This window comes from Notolepis coatsorum, assembly GCF_963971535.1.
Source record: "Notolepis coatsorum genome assembly, chromosome: 4".
In the NCBI taxonomy this organism is placed as follows: Eukaryota; Metazoa; Chordata; class Actinopteri; order Aulopiformes; family Paralepididae; genus Notolepis; species Notolepis coatsorum.
Genome location: NC_140168.1, coordinates 68,310,655 through 68,326,798, shown reverse-complemented (window position 1 = coordinate 68,326,798; position 16,144 = coordinate 68,310,655).

Here is a 16,144-nt window from a genome sequence, read left to right as displayed (position 1 = left end):
GCCCATTTGTGTTTTCCACATTCAGAGAGGACATTTGCAATAGTCAAACATAATGGGAAGTAGAGATTGGTATCAGCTATGTTAAGCCTGATTGAATTCCAATCTTTTTTTTGTTGTTAAAAAATGAATTAAATTCATGTTGTTTTCCAAAGCCAAAAATATAGTTTATAGTGACTTGCATAATATCTACTCTGAACGGTTCTGATATCGATAGAGGGCTCAGCAGACATGAATCCTCTTGACTGGCCTGTTTTCAGAACCACTGAATCCATGATCCACACTGCCCCCTGCTGGGTAGATGGGGTAACTTCTACCTGCAGGCTGAAGAATGTGCACCTCCACAGGTGGAGCGTCCCAGCTGAACTTCCTCTTTGTTCCAACTTCTTTCTCTGAGCACCAAGGCTGCTGTTCTACTCTGACTGGCAGGCTGGAAATACCCAACAGAGGAGAGGGTTTGGAGCCCAGGCCAGAGGGACTGTCTTTCTTCAGGAGGGATTGGATGGAGAAAGGACTGCTGAACTTCACCTCATCACAACATCTCTGTAGGCTGCAGGTTCAGGGGAGTGGAGAGTAGTGTAATGCTCTGGTGGTCTGACTGCCTCCATAACGTTGGAGACCAACTCAGGGAACCAGTCCAGAACCTTGAAGTGACGATCCACCATCTTCCCTGTAATTTGACTGTGGTCAAGCTTCCAGTAGTTGTTTGGTTGGTTTGGTTTTTCTGGATTTGATGGAATCTGGAAACAATTGAACACACAAGTTAGAATGAATCTTTAACCAGAAACTATGTTGGTTCAACTAAATTAGTGGTCATGATCAATGACATATAAATGTTTTTCCATTTACCTTGACAAAACATTTGTTGGTCGACAAGCAGAATCTAATTTTGGCATCAAGGCCTTTTCTGTTTCCTGAGATCGATGCTTCCAAATTTCCCAGCAACTGCAAATAAGTCACAATGGGTCTCATTCTCCAACATTTCCCAAAGACTTCTCTTAGGGCAACCATCTTGGAACCGACTGAGACAGAATCGCAGACAAGTTCACTCTGATTCCCCAATGCGTGGGGAAGCTGTCTTAAGTGGCTCAAACTATCACAGCTGGGATGCCAGCGATGAGGAATGTCACCATTCAGAAACATGAACATAGGACATTTGCATACAAACAACGCCTCCGAGACAGTAGCGGCTCGTGGATGCTTCGCCACTAGGGGCGCTATACCAAACATTTTGCAAACATGTACAAGGCACGCATTGGCGAATATTATCACCATTGCCATCGATCAATATATGATCAGTCAGTCAAATGCAACCACGTTTCCAATAGCCCAACACAAACACGCACAGCTCTCTCTCTCTCTCTCTCTCTCTCTCTCTCTCTCTCTCTCTCTCTCTCTCTCTCTCTCTCTCTCTCTCTCTCTCTCTCTCTCTCTCTCTCAGATGATGATGTCAGATCCATTCAATAATAAGCACATTTGTATATCTCGTCATTTTAAACAAGTTACCATTCATTGTCTGAGTGGTTATGCCCCACACGCGGCGAAATTAGAGAGAGAGAGAGAGAGAGAGAGAGAGAGAGAGAGCGAGAGAGAGCGAGAGAGCGAGAGCGAGAGAGAGAGAGAGACCACGGCGGGTGCAGCATAACAGGAGAGAGAGAGAGAGAGAGAGAGAGAGAGAGAGAGAGAGAGAGAGAGAGAGAGAGAGAGCATTTTATTAACGTTACATTTTCAACAAGATTGCTGCTATTTAAACACTTCATGGAAATGGGGTAACGTTAACCTTATGTCGACTGTAGTATTGTATGACCTCGACATAACGTTTAAACGTTAACGTTACTCCGTTTCCATGCAGTAATTATAAAAGTGGCCAGCTAAGCTAACTGAGCTAACAGCTAGCAGTAGCTAACGTTAGCTGAAAGCTGTAACGTTACAACGAATCAGCTGTTGATATTATGCGGCATCAGTAGACAACGTATCATGTATTAAACTAGAGTTAAGATCGCTAATCTACCTTGTTGTTGGCTTGTTGATAAAGTATATCCACTCCATGGCATTGTCCATCCAGCCTGTGTTGATGTCCATCCATTGTCCATGCATGTCCGAGTCCACACTGCATCCATAATATAGCTTGTTAATAGCCAACAAGTGAGTGCCTTTGTCCATGTCCGCCTCGAATAGCCTGCAAACTACCTGGTGTTCTATCGCCATGCTCTAAGACAAACTCTAACCTTAACCAACTTTGAAAGAGTGCCTAAGCCTAACCGTTGAAAGAACTTGCCATCACGCTCCAAGACAAATATCTGCATCACACAACACAACAACAGCATAAACTCATGTTGCAAACTGCGGTTACGGAAAGTACCGCGTCGGCCAATCAGAGAGCTTTTAGACGCTCGGCTGCTTGCTAGGTCGTTTCAAACCAGCGCCCGAGTTCCATCATAATACATCATATTCAACGCAAAGCGCGTGGCTGCGACAGATACAGCGATGAACCAGTGCACGGCGGGCACGCGCACTCCAGGCGCAATTGCGCCTAGCCCAGAGAGAAATACGGCGAGGAGAAATGCCTGCGGCTACGGTAATGAAAAGGTCTATATCAGACAGAATCGTCACTTCCTGTTCAGGAAAACTATTATTAATCTTTGTAAAATTAAGTTATATTGTGCATTGGAAACACAAACATACTTAAAATGAGTAAATATTATTCATTTTAAACATGTTTATATTATTTATAGGGCTATAAAACAAAAAACAAAAAGTTAATTTTTCTTCTTCTACTCTCATATAACCAGGGGCCTGAAGGGGGGGCGGCGCCCGTGCGCCCCTAGTGGCGAGCCGCCACTGCTCCGAGAGCTCCTTATAAAGACAGGCTCTGTGCCGTGTGCAAATGAAATCGCAAAAAGTCAATAGTTAGACACACCTGTCCAGCTCATTAACACTTTGGTCGCCAGGCTTATATTCTTAATATACCATCCTCCGCCAGCTCTATTTGTCTATGGGGATGTTTACCTTCTTTGCAGGGCTATAACTTTTTAAATTGTATTGCTAAATTGACATTACTATGGCCCATTCAACGTCAAGTATCTATTGTTCAGGGTGTAGCAACGTTATACTTTTTCATTCACATATTCATACTAAAATACGGTCTAAAGTATAAGTATGTTTTTATCGTTTTCTGCAGCTTTCTCCAGAACGTGATTTATAGCCCCAAATGCATTATATTGATGATCAAATACAGTTTGATAGGAATCTGCGTGAGATAAAAAATGTCAAATGGACGTGCTTCTAGAAGTTACTACTGATCATCTGATGTTGACCGGATGGGGGGGGGGGGGGGGTCGTTTATAATTCCGTGGCCAACGTTAGATGATTCATCTAGTGTGGGTGATATGATCATTAGAGCAGTTAGTATCGTACACGTTAAAAAATAACGCTGAATCTTACCGTAGCTTCCTCATAGCGTTGGGCAATGAGCGTGGAACAGAAATATTCCTATTATGGGATGTAGAAATATGCGATCCATTTCCAGGTTGTATAATAGTATATACGTCCAAATCATGTTGTTTATCGAGTTATTGGTAACGGATTGCTATCCGTTGTGTCTAGCTCGAGTCCTGGGACTATTACCGAGTGATCGGACCGAATTGAAATGAGCACCAGCTTCCATTTCCTGTTTCCGCTCTGGGCGATCCGCCAATCGGCCACCAGATGGCGCTCTTGAACCGTTGGAGAGTTGAGAGGGGATCAACAGTAGATCTCAAGTCTCCGGGGGAGAAATATGATTTCGATCACAGATTTTTGAAATATTGATATCAAAGACGTGGTACGGCGTCTTTGGCAGAATGAGCATGGCGGGGAAAGACGTGCTACAGCGTTTTTGGCGACCATAGTGTTAAAATGCAACTGATGATGCAGCCGTGTGAAAATGGTGGCCGATATGCGCTTTGTGACCGATCAAAATGAGATTAGATTAATGTATTGTTTATTGTCATCATATATAATACAGCTCGTCATGGTGCACCTGCCGCAGCGCTCGCGCGCACACACACACACGCACACACACGCGCGCAGTACTGTATAGTCTACGTGCGTAATGAATGAACGCAGTATAGGCTTTATATTATATTCGAATGACTTGTTTTATTAGGAGAGCACAGATATTGCGCTGCCCGTAGTACAGTCCACCATGCAGTCCGCTCATGGTACGCCCGACTCTGGCGGCCTTAATATGTGTACTGTACTTTTATTATGTATAGGGCAGAGCATATATAAGATAAAATATTCCTTTATTGATCCCTTGGGGAAATTCCAGTGACACACACATACAGCTCATCGTCTCATTAACAACAACATATCACAATCATTACATTTTTACAGTAACAACGGCACAACATAAATTCAAACAGACATGTACATTTGTTGACAACTACAGAATGCCTGAGACACCATATGCGATAGTCGGCTGCAACAACAACAAAGTGATTAAACAAAGTGTCGTCGCGCCAGGTGGCGGGAGGGAGGGTGGAAAGCTTGTCTATTCTCAAGAATAGCCCTCGAGCTCGATTGTTTGTCAGAGTGGTAGATCTCGATTTTCTCCAGCATGGTCTTAGAGCTCAATTGTTCCTTAGTATTATAGACAGCAATCTTCTTATACAGTTCCACTTGGTTGGTTTTAATCCTGGCCATGTCCACAGCCAGAGGATTCACCTTTTTCCAAATTAAGTTAAAGCAGTACCAGATCCATATGCTGATCGCGCTCAATCCGATCACCATGAATATAAGTAAATACACATCCTCAACATCATTGATTTCCAGAGGATAGAAACAGATTGGGTTCCATTTCCCGTAAGTATCGATCGTGTAGCCCGACTGAAAACTCCCGAGTGGACAGAGCGGATTAGCCGCATCCTGCTTCCTCGTGGAAAATATGCGATCAATCGCTGTAAATGCCCAGCTTACTAGATCCATATTGTGGTTGAAAGTTGAGTTGATTCTGTTGAAAAAAGAAAGGGTCTTTAGTCAACATGGCTGGAGGGTTTCAGGGAGGTATGAAGCGATGAGCGGCCAGGATCCACACGGCAGTCAGACAGCTGTAGGAGGCTGGCATGGAGACTGAGATGGCAGCAGGGGGGGCGGGGATGGCCTTGGAGAGGTCTGGGAGAGGGAAAGAAATGCAACTGTTCTCTGGGAGGGCTTGGAGAGGAAGGAGATATAGTATCTACTGAATTCTAATGAAAGTAATTAGAATAATATAAGCCTATACTGTTCATTCATTAGACACGTAGGCTATACAGTGTGCGTGTGTGCATGTGTGTGGCGCACACAACAAGACTTATGGAATATTAATGCAGTCTATTTCCACGCGATTAGCTTTAGTTCTTATTTATTTATTTATCCACTGTTATTTGCAGTGTTGGTGTAGTAGGCTACATAGTGTATTTCAATATCTGCTTTATTGATTAATGATATATTTGAAAGAATACAGGTTATAGCTATATAAAACAAATGGCTGTCCCATTGTACCAATCAATGAGATATATTGCATGTTGGCTATAACCTGCATTCTTTCAAATGTATAATTAATCAATAAAACAGATATGTAACAAATAAGAAATACAAATTCCACAGAAGGCATTAATTAATTATTATTTTCAATAATTTCACAATAATTGCATAATTGTGTTTGAATATCTAAGTAATTAAAGTAATTATACATTTGTCCAAAATAGCTGGTTCAGATATGGTTATTCCAGCTGCCCTGTGATCAGATTAATCCATATATATTTTTTCCGACATCAAATGCATAGTTTTTTATCGTACAAATATTGTCATATTTATTTAAATTATGATTAATGAATTAATTCCAAGGAGGCCTGTAGGGTTGACATGAAGGAATCACTATGATTCCTCCCAAATGAAGAACACGGAGCACACCAGTCTGTCAAGTTAAGTCTGCTCCTCAGCGCTCCTAAATGCTGCTCTCAGTCATGGCCGAATCCAATTTTAGGGACAGTTGGGGAATCCCACAACCAGCCCTAAAATGTCTCAAATGGCCCTGACAGCAAATTTCTTGTCGTAAGTCCGTTGGAGAATGAGACCCATTGTCTGGAGAGTTTTGGAGGACAAAGGCAATCATTGCCAGGTGGGTGTTACAATTATCAAACATCCTTTTCTGAGTGTTGGGTGTCACAGGGAGAGGCAGGGGAGCTCCAAAGTTCTCAGCCATGTTCTGCATCTGGTTGGGTGTAGACTACAAACAACACTTCGAGGTGACAGCACCAAGGCTCTGGACCGCTCTCCCCCTGGACCTGTGAACTGCCCCCTCTGAAAACTCTTTTAAAAAAACAACTAAAAACATTTGTTCAGACAGGCCTTTGGTCATACATACAGTAGAAGCCCTTAGAAGTACAGCATTTACTGCTACTCTACCACTACTCCACCACTCCACTTTGTGACTCCTATTGTTCTGGATTTCACACCTCCAATGCCTGCCACAGGCTGGGGGAGATTTTCATCTTAAATTTTTTTTCACTGTTTATTTATCATGCATTGCAACACTAATATATGGTACAGTAGCCCAAGTCAGACTGCCCATATACAAATTATCTTGGGGGTCTGAGGGCAGTAGCCCCCGACCCCCTCCCTGGGGAAGCACTTAAGTTAAGTACCCTCGCTTAGTTAACTGCAGACATTTTACTTAAGCACTTAAGTTAAGTACCCCCACTTTGTTTACTGCAGAAAATTAACACCTAGTGCTAGTTCTAAAGTGACATCGAAGTGACATAGGAGTGGCAGAAGGGACCTGATTCTGAAAAGATTCATCGGTAGGCACTTTTTCTTTTTCTTGTCCTCACTGTTCCTATAGTTTTATTTTAATTAGTGACTCATGATTTTATCCAAATTCTTTTATTCTACTTTTTCTATCTGGTTTCACTGTCTTTTTTAACTACTGTCTGTTGTTGTTGTCATTTATTTCTGATTTTGTTTTATTGTGTTTTTATATTAAGCTGTAGTGTAAAGCACCCTGTGCATTCGTGCTGTGAAGGGTGCTATATAAATAAAAGTCATTAATTCATTCACTGCAGTGCAGACCCTAGAAGGGACTGAGAAATCAGATAATCAGTGTCTGAGATCAATTCAGAATATAAAAAATAAATAAAAACAAACACACTGACAAACTAAAACATTGCTTAAGCCCTGCAGCTCTAGAGAACATCATGAAATTTGTTTTGTTTGCAGTGACAAAATATCAGAGTGAATAGAAGGATAACAGTGGCAGGGAGGGGGGGGGGGTGTTTGAAATGTGAATCGTGAAACATGTGACTGCACAGCGTGTTGTAAATTCACTCGAATTCCCTTAGTGAGTCGCTACTCTCACTAAGTTCTCGAGTAAATTTTCAATCCTAATCACTGTCATATGTTTACTAATTAGTTATCAATTTCATTTGAAATATAACTTAATGAGGTTGTTAATCTCTTTTTGTTGTAATAAACATAATGTCTGTGTGGAAGAAACTCCTTTCTTTGAGTAATCCTGTCACAGCGTTACTATTTAATAATTTATAGACCAGGTCAAACACGCTCAATACAAGGGACCCTAATCAGAGTACAGCTATATTGACTCTAATCAGAGTACAGACGTGAGAATATTGAATTGCCATAAAAGGTATAAATGGCTAGAAACAATAAAAGCAATTAATTGAATCTGTAATCAGGCTACCAGGACATCTTATAAAATCATGCTTACCCCAGGTGTAGTCAGTTGTTCCCAGTGTGAAAGCAAGACATGGCTGGCGTGGTTAAGAACCATGATGGAGTAGCTAGTAGTTGAAAAGACTCAGTCAAAAATTGAATAAAGTATTAACAAAGTTTGTTTTAATTCGAAAAAGGAGTTACAGTAATACTGGCTTGAGTCCAGGACAAAATAATAAAGTACCATAATAATGAATGAAAAGAAAAAGTAAATCTAACATCTTCTCAAATAGAAAAGAAAAAGAAGTCAACGTCAGAATCTAACTTCAACAAAAGAAGTGACTTCAAATCTAAAACGACAGGCAAAATGCAAAAAAGCAAAAATTGTCCTTTCCAGCGTGTCTCTGCAAAAGCAGATATATGCTGGTGAAAAATAGAGAGATGCAGCTCTCCGACAATAGAAAAAACAGCAAAAAGCAAGCAGAGTGAGGAGAGAGGAGAGAGAAGGGTGGAGAGGGGAGACCGTCTCACAATGCACAGACATTCATATTTATAGACAAGTCTCCGTCATATCTTTTTTTTTTATCCACTTTTTCTCCTCCTGTTTTTCTGTGTTTTTCTCCCATCCCAATTTAGTCATGCCAATTCCCCCCTCCCCTTCCTGGTCGTTGCTCGCATGTGCCCCCCACTGGTCGGTCTAGGGAGGGTTGATAGATACTATCACATGTCCCCTCCGATACATGCGGAGTCAGCCAGCCACTTCTTTTCACCTGCCAGCGCGGACTCTCATTGGTGAGGTGTAACGTGTGGGAGGTCACACTACCCTCACCATCTCCCTTCCTCGCTGTGCAGGCGCCCTGACCGACCTGTAGGAGTCGCTGTTTACAATGACCAGATTACCACCCACCGGCTTCCCTCCCGCTGACTCTGCCAATTGAGCCAGTATGACGGCCGGCCAAGCCGGAGGCAACGCTGACAGCCGGATTCGATACCAGTGTCTCTCGTGTTGGTGACGAGCGCTTAGTCCGCTGCGCCACCCAGCCGCCCTAGTCTCCGTCATATCTTCAAACTTTCAAAGCTTCTCACTATTGGTTTGGGAACAGTGATGTCATTCTAGCAACCAATCAGCACGCGCCAGCAGAACCCAGAGGTACTGTCTCTCATAGCAATAACTCTTTACTGTGGCATGGCCCACAAGGGGATTTCCGAAGAAAGCCCCAACTCGCTTTCAGTTTCAAACATACACCAGTTATGTTGTTCTAGATGGCATATGTTACATTATAATGCATATATATATAATTTATATACAATGTTACATTATATCACATCACTGTGTCTTAATCATTTTCAACAGTGGTGTTCAAGAACACAGGCAGTAGTCAGGAGGAGCTGTGCACATAAATCAACAGCATAGGGTGCAGCATAGGGGCCCCACAGGGGAGAGAACGCTGTGGAAGAGCATGTTGTGAGAGAGATAATGCACCCTAATACTGCTTGGAAGTATGTATACAGTATACTAAGTACTGATTATACTTTTTAGTTTATTAACATGTGCAATCAACATATACTAATTATTATAGTTATATGTTTATACACAGTGAAAGAAAGTGGTGTAGGCACAGTGATCACTGTCCAAGTGACACCAAGTGGGAAAGAACAGGATGGCAATACTTCCAGGGTCACTCTTGCTAGTGACACCTCAACACATAGGAACAATAAGTCCCCCCTCTAACCAATAACATTTACTAGGCTGTCAATGTAAATGAGAATTTGGTCCTAATTGACGTAGTCAATCCTGGTTAAACTAAAGTTCTAATGACCTGTTTCTATGACTAATAGTAATGACCTTTTTTGTAACTGAGCACAACAGGATCTCAGAGATGTTGGTTGGAGAACTCTATTGTTAATTTGCTTGGCACAGCTGCACAGGCAAGCTGCCCTCCCCACAGAGCGGAGAGATAAGGCAAAAACTAAACTAAACAAAAACATTTGAATAATTTGAGCGCCAAGGCTAAGAGAATAATCAAAGACTGTTTTACTGTATGAAGCACAATCTCAGGTACCAAGTATTTCACTATAATGTACATGTGCCTTACATGTGACAAATAAAACAAAACCTGAAACTTGGCTGCATGCTATAGGCCTCTCTGGCTCTCTGACACTACATTACACTCCGTCACAGTGACAAGTGATACGCCCCATATTGCCTCTCACATCACTGCAATGATGGACTTGAACTTGATCATTATTATATATATAGTATTACTACTACATATATATTTATATATAGTATAAAAATAGTATTACATATTTATTACATGAAAAGCACACACATGTGCCTTCCCACACATATAGATTATAATAGATGTTCTGATGTAAACACTTTAGAAATATTCCCAGTACCTACAGTATATCCACTGTGTATCTAAATCCGTGGTTCGAGGCACTAAGAATACAAACAATGAAATGCACATCACATATTGAACCAAGACAGTCTCTGAACACAATGGTGTCTGTGTACTTATCAAATTCTATTTTGGTGTCTGAAATCGCATGATAAGTCAAACCCGCCTAGGTCTTACATCGCTACAACCTAATTCATTAACCCACACACCAAAAAAAAAAGTGCTGCATCTCAAACTCAAATCTTTGCTTGAAGAGGACCTTTAAATTAATACTCAATTTGTAACTACATCTTTCATTCTGACAGTAATAGATTCCAAACACAGTATAAGTTCAGTATATATTACCAAATGCTTTGAGATGATATTGTAGTGTTTGTGGTGTGTGTTTTACTTGCCTTATTTGTCTATCTCAGGTGGTGCCCCCTCAATACCCGGGCTATTCCAGTCTGATGGTTCCTCTCTAAGTTATTGCCTCTGTCGCCCCACATGGTTTTCTTGATTTACAGTTTCAGGTCAGGTCACTAAAGTTACAAATCGTTCCTTACTTGTGAATACTGGCCTAAATTGGACTTTAGAACAAGGAAAACACATATTATGCCTACTTACAAGTGGTGTGAGTGGTTATTACAATCCCATTTGAGGGTGTTACGGCTCAAACTAGTGTAATTGTACCATGTTCACTGAAAATGTCAGAAATGCACAGGTCACTAAATGTACAAATCGATCCTAACTTAGGAATACTGGCCCAAATGTGACTTGAGAACATGTACAACACTATTAGGCTCACTGGTGTGAGTGGTTTTCATTCACATGCAATGCAATTAGAAGGTGTTACGGCTCAAACTAGTGTAATTGTACCATGTTTACAAGAAAAATTCAGAAATGCACTTTTCTCACTCTGAAAAGCTAAAAGAAAGCATAAAACATGTTGGGTCACTAAATGTACACATCGTTCCTAATTTATGAATCCTGGCCTAAATGTGACTTGAGAACATGTACAACACATCATAGGCTCACTTAATGTACACCTGGTGACCGTGTGAGTGGTCACTTACTCAGACATCACTGGTCCAACCACAGAGGTCATCTGTTGCTGTGTCTCTATAGTGGGATGGTGCACCTGCCCTCTGCAGACTTGGAGAGCATTCCAAGGCCTGGAATGTTGGGGGAAAACAGATTATGAGTCATCTGAGGGTCAACTGTTTAAAATGAGTCAAATGTGTGTGTGTGTGTGTGTCTGTGTGTGTCTATGTGTGTGTGCATGTTTGCACCTATCCCAGTGCATGTGAGTGAGTGTGAGACAGCTGGAAGTGTGTGCTGTGTATGTGTGTGCGTACATGCATGTGTGCTTGCATGCATTTTGTGCACCAATCCCAGTGTGTGTGTGTGTGTCTATAGTGTAGTACATACAGTAGTGTGTGAGTGTCTGCTGGCAGGGCATGCTGGGAATCTGGTGACTCTTAGCTGACTGACTGATCATTGGGAGGAGCCACTGTCACGTAGAGTTTCAAAATGTTTTTTTTTAATCATTATTATTGTTATTATTTGTGAGAACTGATGAGACAAACAGGGAGGCAGAGGGAGAGAGACCAAAATGTAATCTAACAAAAATGAAAGGAATCTCTTTTTTTTTTTCCTACAGCACTTGTCGCTCCCGGTGATAATGTCAAATCTTTTCTGCCCAGCTCTCTTTCGCGCGCCAGCTGGAGCCACTGATCTGCCTGTTCTCTCTCCTCAGCCCCGGCCGAGAGTCCGAGCTAGAAAATGCAATGTCGCAGTGTGAAGTTGATCGGATCAGTGGTTCTCGAGAAAAGCTGCAAGCAGCAAAACCAGGGGGCCCGGCCAAGCAACCGGGTCACTGGTAGGAAGTGAATGAGAAGAGAATTAGACAGGAGAAGACACAGAGTCAACAAGAGAGATAAAGAGAGAAAGAGAGAGATAGAGACAGTGGAGGCCTACTACAGAGGTTCACTGTCTCTTTTTTACATTCTTATTTAGATTTCTTTCCGGTTGCTAAATGTTATCGCAAAGATACTTTTCATATTGCATGTCCCCAAAATGAATCAAGACAGAAATTGGGTCACTGGAAATTGGAAAACTAGAAAGATTTTATTATAGATTTAGACTGCTTCACTGTGTTGTTCACGTGTACAGAGGGTGCAATTTAATTTACAATACATATTTACTATGCAAAGACGCATAATATATCGGGCTCGAGAAGTTGGATGGTTGCTATCTGGTTGCTATGGTGGCCATCTTTGAAAGATCACTTCTATAGAAAAAAGGAACCAGGTCTTATCATAATGACGCAAACGTGTGAGAGGTATATTCTATCGCAAATAGAAATCCCTAAAACTAAACGAAACAAAAAATGTACAAAAAGGAGGCAGGAAGGGAGAAGATTAGAGATTTCTCTCAGGATGGTCATGAAAAAAAAAGTAAACGGGAGTAACCTTTCAAAGATGGCAGCTTGCTCCCATGCAATTCTATGTCACATGACATCAGCTTCCTAAGCCCAATTGGCTTATGTTGGTTTCACACTATACTTCAAAAAGGACTTTTTTCCCCTTTCCGATTAAATAATAATCAGAATTTTGAAATGATTGTTTGAGGATTCATTTCTCCTCTAGAAATCATACAGCGCGCCTTTATTTTTAGCAAAGATAATACAAGATTGTTGAATGAATGAATTAATGAAAACTTTATTTAACAGATTGCAGAATGGGTACAATACAGTACGGCTCAATACACACAATTGTTAAGGGGATGCAGACCAGAGAAAGACGTTTGTCTTGTTTACATCAGGGTCCCCCATTTTCAATTCATAATGACATTTCTGACATACACAACATACATGGCATAGGGACATACATGACATACAGGTATTTAGTACTGTTACATTTGTGACATATACAATATTCAAATATACAGTACTGTTACCCATAGATCCTGACAGAGTATATACATATGATGGGGAGGGGACTGTACATTAGGAGGGAGTGGGTGGGTGGGAGAGAAATATACATACGGTGGGGGAGAGAATATATACATACGGTGGGGAGGAGACTGTACATTTGGAGGGGGTGGGTGGGTGGGAGAGAAATATACATACGGCGGGGAGAGAATATATACATGCGGTGGGGAGGAGACTGTCTATTAGGAGGGGGTGGGGGTGGGGGTGTTTGGACATTTACGGTGGCCAGTTTCGAATGGCAGCCTCCCGTAAGTGCTCTTTAAGAGCGGTTTTGAATGTGGGTAGGGATTCACATTCCTTTACAGCTTTGGGTAGGGCGTTCCACATTGATGTGGCATAATTGCGAAACGTGTTTAGTCCCTTGTTTGAGCCGAATCTGGGTTTAACATGATTTGTTGAGCTTCCGCTGGTGTTATGGTCGTGGTATTCACTGACCTTTGGGAAGTATTTTGACATGTACATGGGTACCTTAGTCGTATAGTGTATCTTGTAGACCAGACCCATTGCAAGTTGCTGTACTCTGTCGTCTACTCTAAGCCATCCCCTAGGTTGTCAAAGTGGGCAGGGGTGAGGTGGGTTCTAGGGGTAAGGTCAAGTAGAAGTCTGACCAGTTTGTTTTGTGATGTTTTTAATCTTGTTTTTAGCGCCTTTGAGGTGCTTTGGTACCATGAGGTGCAAGCATAGTCGTAGTACCCTTGAATGAGTGCTCCTGCCAGAGTCTTCAGGGTATTCTTGTTTACCAGAGAGGAGATCCGGTACAAGAATCTAGTTCGTTGGTTGACTTTTTTATTACCTTGGATGCCATTTTGTCACAGGAAAGATTTGCCTCTAGGATGGAACCTAGGTATGTAATTTCATCTTTCCTTGTGACAATATTGTCACCCACTGTAACTGAGAAGCTGTCGGTCTTGCTGAGTTTGTTATTTGATCTGAAGAGAATGGACTCTGTTTTACCCAGGTGTAATGATAGTTTGTTATCAGCGAGCCAGGTGCAGATTCTGCCGAGTTCAGAGCTGAGGGTTTTTTCAACCTGTAACTTGTTCTTGTCAGAGACCAGCAGGGCTGAGTCGTCCGCGAACAAGAACAAGTTGCAGTCACAGGCTGACGACATGTCATTTGTATAAATTAGGAACAGTAGCGGTCCTAGTATGCTTCCTTGTGGAACACCACAGCTCACTGTGAGGGGGGGGGTAGAGTACCGTTTACCTCCACCATCTGTTCTCTCCCCTCCAGGTAGAATTGCATCCAGCTCACTGATAAACTATCAAAACCAATTGCTCTTAGCTTGTCAATCAGAATGGAGTGATTGACGACAGTGTCGAAGGCCTTTTGTAGGTCCAGCATGACCATGCCACAGTATTTGCCCTCGTCCACCTCTTGTTTGATGTGGTCGTTCAAATAGAGAAGGCATGTGTCAGTGGAGTGGGATGTTCTGATGCCAGATTGGAATTCGTAGATTAGATTTCTTTCCGCCAGGTATTTTTCTACCTGTTCGTAGACTATTTTCTCCATGACTTTCGAGATGGAGGTAAGAATAGAAACAGGGCGGTAGTTGCCTGGGTCTAATTTACTGCCCTTTTTGTGCAGAGGGGTCACTCTCGCAATTTTGAAGTCCTTGGGGACGTGTCCCTGTTTTATGGAGAGGTTTATTATGTGTGTGATGACTGGGGTGATGGCGGCTGCTGAGTCTCTGAGGAATTTGGAGTGGATGTTGTCATGGCCAGTGGCCTTGTTAGGTTGGAGGGCGCTCAGTTTTTTGAGTACCTCATCGGTTGTTACCATTTCTAGTTTGAAGTCATCTTTGCGGACCCCTAGGTTTTTGTAGTATGCTACTATGTGTTCTACCCCATAATGCCCTGAGTGGGAGGGTAGTTTGTTTACCAGTGTTGTGGCTATGTTTGTGAAGAAGATGTTTAAGTAATTGGCTACATCCAGCTTGTCTGTGATGAGTGTGTTCTTGTTTTGATCTTTGATTAATTGAAAATGGAGGTCCCTTATGTAAACAAGACGAAAGTGTTTTTCTGGTCTGCATCCTCTTAGCAGTTAGTATTGAGCTGTACTGTATTGTACCCATTCTGCAATCTGTTAATAAAGTTTTCAATCAATCAATCAATCAATCAATCAATCAATCAATCAATCAATCAATCAATCAATCAATCAATACCATGAAGGAGAACTTGTACGCCACAGACCAGCAGAGGGCGTCACTGTATGCTCCAATCGTCAGTCTCCTCCCTAGAACCTGCTCCTCGCCCACGGGCTGAGTGTCAGAGGCCGACGGACCAATCAGCGTGCTCCTGGGCCGCAAGCATCAGAAGTAGTAATAATACAGAATGTGCTGGCTCAGCGTGAGCTGTCAACTGGAGCACGTAGTATCTGAGAGGAGAGAGCCATTAAGCACATGATGACAGAGCACAACGTACGGTTGTGTGCGTGTGTGTATGTGTGTGATCGAGGCAGTATTCTCAGCTGTTCTGAATTGCTTTGCGTTAGTATGTATACACATTTGTGTTTTTTTTTATATTGTAAGCTGTGTGTGTGTATTTGATTGTGTGTGTCTTAGTTAGTGTGTGTGTGTGTGTGTGTGTGTGTGTGTGTGTGTGTGTGCGTGCGTGCGTGTGTGTGTGTGTGTTTGTGAGTGTGTGTGGAGTCGACTCTTTTTGTATCACAAACAGTACTGTATTTGCAAATCTGGTATGTCATAAATGTATAGATGTAGCAGTACTGTCTATCTGTATGTCGTGTATGTTATGATGAATTGAAAATGGGGGACCCTGATGTAAACAAGACGAAAGTCTTTCTCTGGTCTGCATCCCTTAACAATTGTATCTATTGAGCTGTACTGTACTGTACCCATTCTGCAATCTGTTAATAAAGTTTTCAATCAATCAATCAATGTGTGTGTGTGTTTGTGAGTGTGTGTGGGTGTGGGTGTGTGTGTGTGTGTTTTTGTGTGCGTGTGTGCATGTGCTCAGGTGCTTTTATATAGCGCTTTTTTCCAAAGCGCTTTACAATTTCTTCCTCACATTTTACCCATTCACTCACACATTCACACACCGACGGCGGAGTCAACCAT